Raw genomic sequence first — 9273 nt, forward strand, 5'->3', positions numbered from 1 at the left:
TGCAATGCAGTGGTCTCGTTCGAGAGTCAATACGAAAATCATTAACCACACCAAACCTACATTTTAACTTATACCTTGAATAATTGAATAGGTATACAAAATGTTATAGCGTTGAAACTTTTGAAAATACTTGATTTGATACGATTTTTGTCATTGTATTTGGAAATAAATACATATTGTTTATAGTCTCTCTGTCCCTATATCTTTGTATGCTTAAATCTTTGGAACTACGCAATGGATTTTGATGCGGTTTTTTTTTCATAGGTAGAATGATTCGAGAAGAAATTTTTTTATGAACATGGACAATTTAGTAAAGAAACACTTATATTTTTATTAGTTTCCACTGTGATGTCATAACACTGCTACCGTACGAAGCCGGCACGGGTCCTAGCGACCTGTCCCGGTTTAACAAATCTTAAGCAGCAAATGAAATAATCAAGAAATATTTTTATATAGAAATATGTATATACAAGATATTTAAATTTATTTTGTATACGAATTTCAGAAAGAATATCGGGCATTTCTTTGTCCTACTTAAAAATCAGATAATTATAATTTAAATATTACATCGACCAATCACGAGCTTAAAAAAATTTAGAACACAGCTTTCGTAGCCATTGATCATTAAAAAAAAAATTAGCTTTTATTTTCAAAAATTTATCTCTATTGGCTAATAATTAAATAAAGAATCATTTTCAATGTTTTGATTGATAAATACAAAAAAATCAAAGAATGTAACATAGAGAGGCGTAGTTATTCAAATGAGATATACTCTATATCATTTCTTCTGGGAAGCGAGGACGGCGGTTGCCATGGCAACGTGCCGCATCAACACAGAGACACGTGTGAATATCCAGGTGACCTAGGATTAGGGCACAGTGAGAGAACGACCTATCATTGACAGGCAGCCCGTGACCTAGATTACGCTACTCATATTGTATATATCATTCATCATACAATACTATATAGGTAAGTAAGTTAAACAAACATCCTCAATTCTTCATTTTTTATATTTGAGGTTCCATAGCATGGTCAAGAGATTGTTTTTTTTTTTAATTTAGAAAAGGTAGACATTCTCGCGAATAGGCTAACTGGCACTGCCCAAGGATATTGACAGTGTAAGATATATTACCTATATCGTTCATCGCCAATGCGCCTCCAAGCTATGGAACTTTATGTATAACCTGAAATTGACTCACACCCTTAAACCTTAAAACTACTGAATTATTACTGGTTAGCGGTAGAATATGGGATTGTTAGTGCCTACCCAAAGCTTGCAAAAAGCCATGGTACCAAGTAAGATATACCTACTTTAACTTATAATGGATGTACATTCGTATAATACTGACATATATTATTCGATGTATGTATTTTATAAAAAAAACTGTAATTAATAAGATCGACAGATGTGAAACATCGAAATTGATGTTTAATTAAATAATTTCTATAAGAAAACCAATAAATAAATATTGCCTAAATAAATAAACTTAAAGAGTTACTTTACTAAATTAAATGTACTTAGTACCTATATTTTCTTATTATTATAATATGTAAGGCAGTATTGTATAATTTTAATAGCGCCTCGACTTCGCACGGGTGCATATCTGATATATAAATATACTACAGATTTTTACTTGTTTCTTTATCAAAATAGTCCATATATTATACAAAAAACCCTTCCTCTCGAATCACTATATCTATTAAAAAAACCGCATCAAAATTCTTTGCTTAATTTAAAAGATCTAAGCATACATAGGGACAGACAGCGGTAAGCGATATTGTTATATATTATATCATGATGATAAATAAGCTACACACACACACACACATAGACAAGTGAGTAGAAGACAGCTGAGAGACATGATGGAGTGAGAAGGAGGTGGTAGCTGTTATGTGGTTGCCGTCACAGTCGGTCGTACTCGAAAGTGGAGGGTGACATTTAATATAAATATTTCTCTAAAAAATGGAATTTATAAATTAGCCGAAATTTTAGACTTTGGCAATTGATATAGAATTTATAAACAATTTAGACATATAATTAAAGACTGCAGTGCAACTCAGCCTTGGAGCCTTAAATTTCAGTTCAAATTCAATTTGCCGTATTATGATCGTTATTGTTTATGGTACCCTAAGAAGAGTCACGACTATATTATTCTAGGGCACTGCAATGTCTGTGGACACGGCGTACCACATCCTGACTGAGTGTGTGGGAGTAGTTTAGTAGGTATTAAACTAGGGCGCAGTCCTGGGCATCAGCATGTCTCACATACGACTCCACTTCACGTGAGGAAACGTGTAATGTGTTTTTCAAAATTGAAAAAAGGTCACTGAAATGGCTACAACCAGCTATTCTAGTCCTTACTATACTCATAGAATAATAAAAAATCTTTATGAAAATTTTAAGGGCATTGAACTCAAAACGTCAATTGAAAAACTTTTTGCATGAAATGGGTTTTTTTACGCGTTTAATATAGAATAGATGAAATTCGATTTCGAACGATCCGTTTAATTTCAAAAATCGAATGCCCTGTGAGCCCAATGTGTCGCTACCCGATTTTTATCCCCGTGCTGTTTATCTGCCACGTCATCGATGTCATAGTCCGATAGTGAGCTATTACCGCGGCGTTATCAACACGACATCCATGCCAATAAAATTGACGCTTTCGTTTTATTTTACGGAACAAATTAAACATTATATATTTCAGCTATTTTAGTAAGTGTAATAACTTAGTCTATGTATAATATCAAGAGTGTGAAACTGGTTATTTTTTTTTATTTTATTTAGCAAATAGTCCTGTTGATAGTAAGGATTCATCTTTTATCATAGACACTTCACTGAACGTTTTTATTATGTACATTACGCAATTAATAATGTAATTTAAGATGCCTGTAATTATACTGTGTATAATTATGTTGGTTATCATTTCAGTTTTTTTTATTTAATAATATTCTCTTAGTAAAGCGAAATTATTAAATAGCAACACAATTCGTCTTTTAGAACTAAATTACTTAGATAACTATAATCAGTCTCCTAACCCATAAATAAGTGATTACCTACAATTTGTATAATATCTAATTTTATTCCTGAATTTACGTTAATATTCTGACTTAATAGCCTTCTAATAGCTTTTTCAGTTATAATTATTTATTTAAGTTGGCAACACAAAAATGAAATTTCATAAGTTCTAATTTTGACATAAATTTTTAATTGATTGGTGATTGTACTGTTATAGCGTAATTTTGTTTTTTTTTTTTTTTATTTATCCGCTGCCCATGACCCTAATTACATTAAGATTTTAGTACATTATACAATATATGCATAAATAAATTCGAGAATGTTTGTTTTTAATATTTGAGCTTACATTTCTAACTAATGCCTAAGTGAGAACTAGCATGTTATTACTCGAAATCGAATAACTTTTTCTGCGAAAGAAAGCATGACGAAAATACTAAAAAAAGAGCAACAAAATTAAATTCACATTTGACATTTAATAATTAAATGTCAGTGTTGCCAGATCATAAGTCGTCTAGAGAAATGAGAAAAAAGCAATTAACACTTGACATTTCACTTTTCTCGTTACTAAATGTCAGTATTACCAGATAAAGTAACTATACCCACGAGATGTGGTATTTAGGCGCCCTGAGGGCAGATTGTCAGTACACCCTCGGCGCCATGGCGACCAAAGTCTAAACATCGTCCCCTATTAATCTCGAAGTTAGGGCGTGTCGAATTAGAAGGGTGACCAATTATTTCACAATTTATCTAAAAAAACAGTCTTAATCATTTATTTTTGTAAATTATACGTGGATTAAAATAAAAATATGCTTATACAAAGATACATTTTGATGTCTTATTCAATAATTTATCGTTAAAGGCACCTCCTTTTAATTAATGAGGTGTTGAAGAAAGTATTTTTTGTACAAAAAAGCGCACCGCTTAACATGCATTAAAATTCATAGGTTTATTTTGTAATTTGCATGGTAACCCTATTATTATGGGGGCGCGGATTGATACCAAATTGGCGGGAAAGCTGACTATTTGACAGATCATTTTTTATTCCGTTCGTAAATTTGGCAGTCATTGTTCCACAAATTACAAACCAGCTGGCCAGGAAGTGAATTAGGTTTGTTACACCTTGAAGGGTGTGTGTAAAATGTTTTAATTTAATTAATCTGATTACATGAACACTTTTATCTGCTATAACATTAAGGATTTTTATTTATTGTACTCAAATTTTGTTTTGGCTGAAAACAAAAGTTTTTTTTTTAATATTAGTCTCCAACCTAACAACTAAAGAGGTTTTAATTTATATAATCTGTGTATCTTTATTAGGTTAATCAATAACCTAAATTGGATCTATCATTCTTATATACCTGGCAGGGTAATTTAATCTCTCTAATAGCATAATTGGATTAATCTAAAAACTAAGTGTAAGTCAATCTTAGTAGACTTATATAGTTATACCTTCGGACCTTTTCAAGAGGTAACACTTTAAAAAAGTTATACAATACGTAGAAAAGTATTGGTACAGTGTATCACTACATAGTATAAAACAAAGTCGCTTTCTCTGTCTTTATCCCTATGTATGTTTAAAACTACGCAACGGATTTTGATGCGGTTTGTTTTAATAGATAGAATGTTTCGAGACGAAGGTTTTTGTATACAATACATGAATAATATAGTTCAATATCTAATGACAAATTCTGTAGTATATTAAGTATTAGTATTGCACCCGTGCGAAGCCGAGGAAGGTCGTTAGTATATTGTAAAACAATGTATGTCTGTTGTTTTATGCAGAATCTTATTATACACGTGAGTTTTCGTAATATAACACTACAAATATTCTTTGTTTTGAGCTCATTATTAATATACTAATTATAATTTCTGTGCGACGAAAACTTTACCATGATGGATGATTTCTTTCAGTGGGAGTATGACGTTAAATTAATATTAATTTTTGTACAACAGCTTTTGTTACATTGGCCGTTTTTGGGATATAATTAATTTTGTGTTGTATATATTAATTACATTTCCCCATTACTTATTTATGATTACCGCATAATTCACTTATGTATTTTAAGGTGCGTTCAATGTAATTAATAAAACGTTTTAATAAGTCGGTGTCACCAATTACTTTTCGATTCATCTCGGTCGAGTTCCATTTCGAGATTCGAGATTATCTTTCATAGAATAAGTCCACCAAGGTTTCTATAATGTATAGAAAAGTGTATTTTCATTGCAAATTGTGTGTGATGGGTTTATTTGTTATTTTTATATTCCTAAATTTAATCTAATATTATAAATCAAAAGTTAGTTTATATTGATGGAGTTTAATTACGTTTGACCATCTGGAACGTGTCTAATGATAATAATACCAGGCAGAATTAATTACATATATCATCGTCATCATCAGTCTACTACTGTCCACTGCTGAACATAGCCCCCCCCCCCCAGATTGACATTGAACATAGACTCCCCAGTTGCTCGGTTCCCTGCTTCTCTCATCCAGCTTCTACCGGCTATCCTGCGAATGTCATCAGACCAGCGGGTAGGTCGTCCTACATAACGCTTACCCAGACGCGGTCTCCTCTCTAGGACTCTGCTCTAGCGGCCATCGGTTCTACGACAGACACTGCCAGCTCACTTCAGCTTGCTGCTTCTCCGAGCTATGTGCGTTACTTTGGTTTGGTTTACATATATAAGTGTATTCAACTAACATGACTGTATTTTTAAATAGAAATAGAGTAACTACTGACATTCTTGCCGGTTGTTTTATATATCTTATATTATATATTCCTTATATTCTTATATATTCTATATATCTTCTTTCTGAACCGGTGGTAGCTTCACTGGATATAGTTGTTTAATGATTTCTAAAAAGATCTGGCTTATTCCAAAGGGTTTAAACGAAACATCCCTTAAAACAAATAGATGACATTTCAACTTAACCTTAAATCGGGACACAAAAGTTTCTAAGCGATTAAGAAGTGTCAAAATATCATATATTCATATCACACTGCGCGTGCGCCGGCGATCACGACCGCATTGTTCTCTGTTCGCGCGTGATGCATTGACGTGATGGCTGCATCACGGATATGTTTAATTGTTTTTTAATTTACTTTCATTACGTTTCATATTTTTTTTAATCTAGAGTAGAATATATAGAGTTCGATTTCTAGATTATTCTATACGTCTTGAAGTCAAGATTAATTTTAATGTAACGCTCCTCTAAATATAAAGTGAAACAATAACCATAATTTACATTACAAAATTTATACTTTACTGTCTATATATATTTTTTAACTTGGTTGTAGAGCTTTTTGTAAACACATATGGTACCCACTCATCGTATAAGCTAGTATGCTACCGCTAAGCAGCATTACTTAGTTTTTCTATGTTCCGTTCTGTTTCCGATGTGTTCCGGTTTGAAGGGTGAGTGGGTCAGTGTAATCCAGGGGGATGTGACCACCTATCAGGCCCGAACGCAACGAACGATCAAATATCGTTCGTTTAACTACAATATTTAACAAAATCGGTGCTAGTGAAAATACGGAAATAACGAATATTGTCAGTTGCACAAACAATGAACTGCAAAATCATTATGACTTGATTTTTACAGGTTTATCCGTAAGAATAAACTTATAGTTAGGTTGTTTTATGAGCATTATATATCGGTGGTAGCAGAACAGATCGCGGCTAAAGACTTGAAGACGGAGCTCATATTTATTAAATATCTCAGATATAATTTCTTCTCTTGTTATTTGCTAATTTAGATTTTACACATCTATATCTATCTTGCTGGGTTTCAACCAAGATTAACGACTTATAATATAGATGAAATATAATATCGAATTTACAAAATAAAAGTAAATTAATTATATCTATCTTTTTCTATTGTAATTTATCTATCTTTTTTAGAAGATTTGCCTTATCTCATACGCTATGATCTTGAGTCCTAACCCCTATGATAAAAAATATAATTTACGAATCTGTTACATAACTTAAGTATTATTATTATATAATAATATATTTTTTTAATTATATATTACAATGATTTATTTTATTAATCAACCCTGTAATTGAAATCAAATATAATCACACAAACGTATATAAAAACCACATTCATACGATGAAATGAAAACAAAGGTGCGATGAAATCATTAGCGAGAAGACGCCCTGCGCACGCGCCGGTTAATCGAACGTTGAACCGTTTATTGATTTTATCCACCGTTTTTATCTATCACGCGTCGAATATTACCGTAAATCGGAAAGTTTTTGCGTATTTACAGACAGATGTTTTGGTATTCATTATTTACACGAAATTATTTGAATAGTATTAATTATGTATGTAATATGTATTGTGTATTGGATGGTAATAATTTGATTACCTATTGGGTTTTTCCACGATTCTTCTGAGTAGAATCTACATTCTGAACCTGTGGTAGCTTCAATTAATAAATAGTATTGTTAAATAACGATTCAAAAGTGCTTGTTTAACTTGAATATAGCATATTTTGAATTTGATTTACGAGATGACCAAATAAGAGTTGAAAAATGTAAAAAAAAAAGGTGGCAAATGTGGTCCAGCAGGATTGCTGGACTTACACTTCGCCCTTCAAAGGATTTAAGGAGTGAGTTGACCTTACTTCTCCACACTGCTCCAAAGCAAGTTGATTTGAGGTCAATGTAAATTTTCTGATGTTTTCCTTTCACGTCGAAATGAATTATTACTACATATTATAAATCAAAGTCCCCGCTCGCGTCAGTCTGTCTTTTCAAACAGAACTCCAAAAATACTAAACGGATTTTCATGCGGTTTTCACTATTAGAGAGTAGGATTCATAAGGACGGTTTAAGTATATAATTTATTAAGGTTTTTATGTAAATAAGTCGAAATAGAAAGTCACATAATTCTCGTGTGAAGCTGGACCGAAATTGAAATGTCATCAAAATAAATTACTTGGTGGTAGGGCTTTGTTCTAGCCCGTCTGGGTAGGTACCAACCACTCATCAGTTATTCTACCGCCAAATAACAGTACTCAGTATTGTTGTGTTCCGGTTTGAAGGGTGAGTGGGCCAGTGTAACTACAGGCACATGGGATATAACATCTTAGTTCCCAAGGTTGGTGGCATATTGACGATGTAAAGAATAGTTAATATTTCTTAAAGCGTCATTGTCTATGGGTTATGGTGACCACTCATTAAGTGGCCCATATGCTCGTCCACCAAGCTATACTATAAAAAAAATCTCGACTCGTATGAAATATCTCGAAGGAAAATCCTTTCGGAACAAATGTTGATTTTGTGATCTGATATCATTGTTTATAAACATCCATCATCACTTAACAAAACTAATCACGCTAATGAAACAAAACCCCAAAAATGTGCATTTAATCAAACCGTTTCCCCGTCATATTTTTTACTCTGGCACGCGTTTTATCCCGTGATCCTATCTCACGGCGATCGCGTGTCAGTCTACAGTTTGCGAGATATATATGTGCTACTATTGTAACTCGACATATTGTATGTATTTTTTGATTTAAACCAAAACAAATTTTATAACTGCCAAAATCTATATTAATATTATAAATGAGTAATCTTTGCCTGTCGCTCTTTCACGACCAAAACGCAAAATTTCGTGAAATTTGGTATGAAACAAACATGAACTCCAACAAAGGATACAGGCTACTTTTTTACTTGACACATGACAAACAACACCTAAAACGCGAGCGAACTACTAGTATAAATATAAAGCTAAGTAGGTACCTATATATAGTTTTTAATTCCATAAATAATCATTTACTTACTGTAAGTTTTTCATTTCTCGCTTGAGTATTTTAACATTTTAACATGTGACGCTGAATAAGTCATTAGGACGAACAGGTAACACTATCCAAAACAAAAATGCACATCGACAACACTGTTAAGTGTAATTGTATATATGTACTTACGATTTTTTGCTCTTAGACTGACGCTCACTAAGACTGAACCCATTTCATTAACGAAAAAGTACTTACACACTTTACTTTACGTAAATATATTTTGAAAGTGATTATCATTCGAGTTCCAATAGTACTCGTTCTATCTCTTTTCTGCATTCGTGTTTGTGTTTACGTTCACCAATTTACTGATTGTTGCGAGGTAACGAAGGGAGCAGGCCTGCGTTATAATCTATACTAATAGAAGATCGTTTGCGGGGTCGTCTGTGCGATACAAATTGTATAATTTTATTATAATTAAATTTCAGTAGTACTCATCATGAACAAGTATAA

Source organism: Vanessa cardui, chromosome 24 (genome assembly GCF_905220365.1).
Source record: "Vanessa cardui chromosome 24, ilVanCard2.1, whole genome shotgun sequence".
Taxonomy (NCBI): domain Eukaryota; kingdom Metazoa; phylum Arthropoda; class Insecta; order Lepidoptera; family Nymphalidae; genus Vanessa; species Vanessa cardui.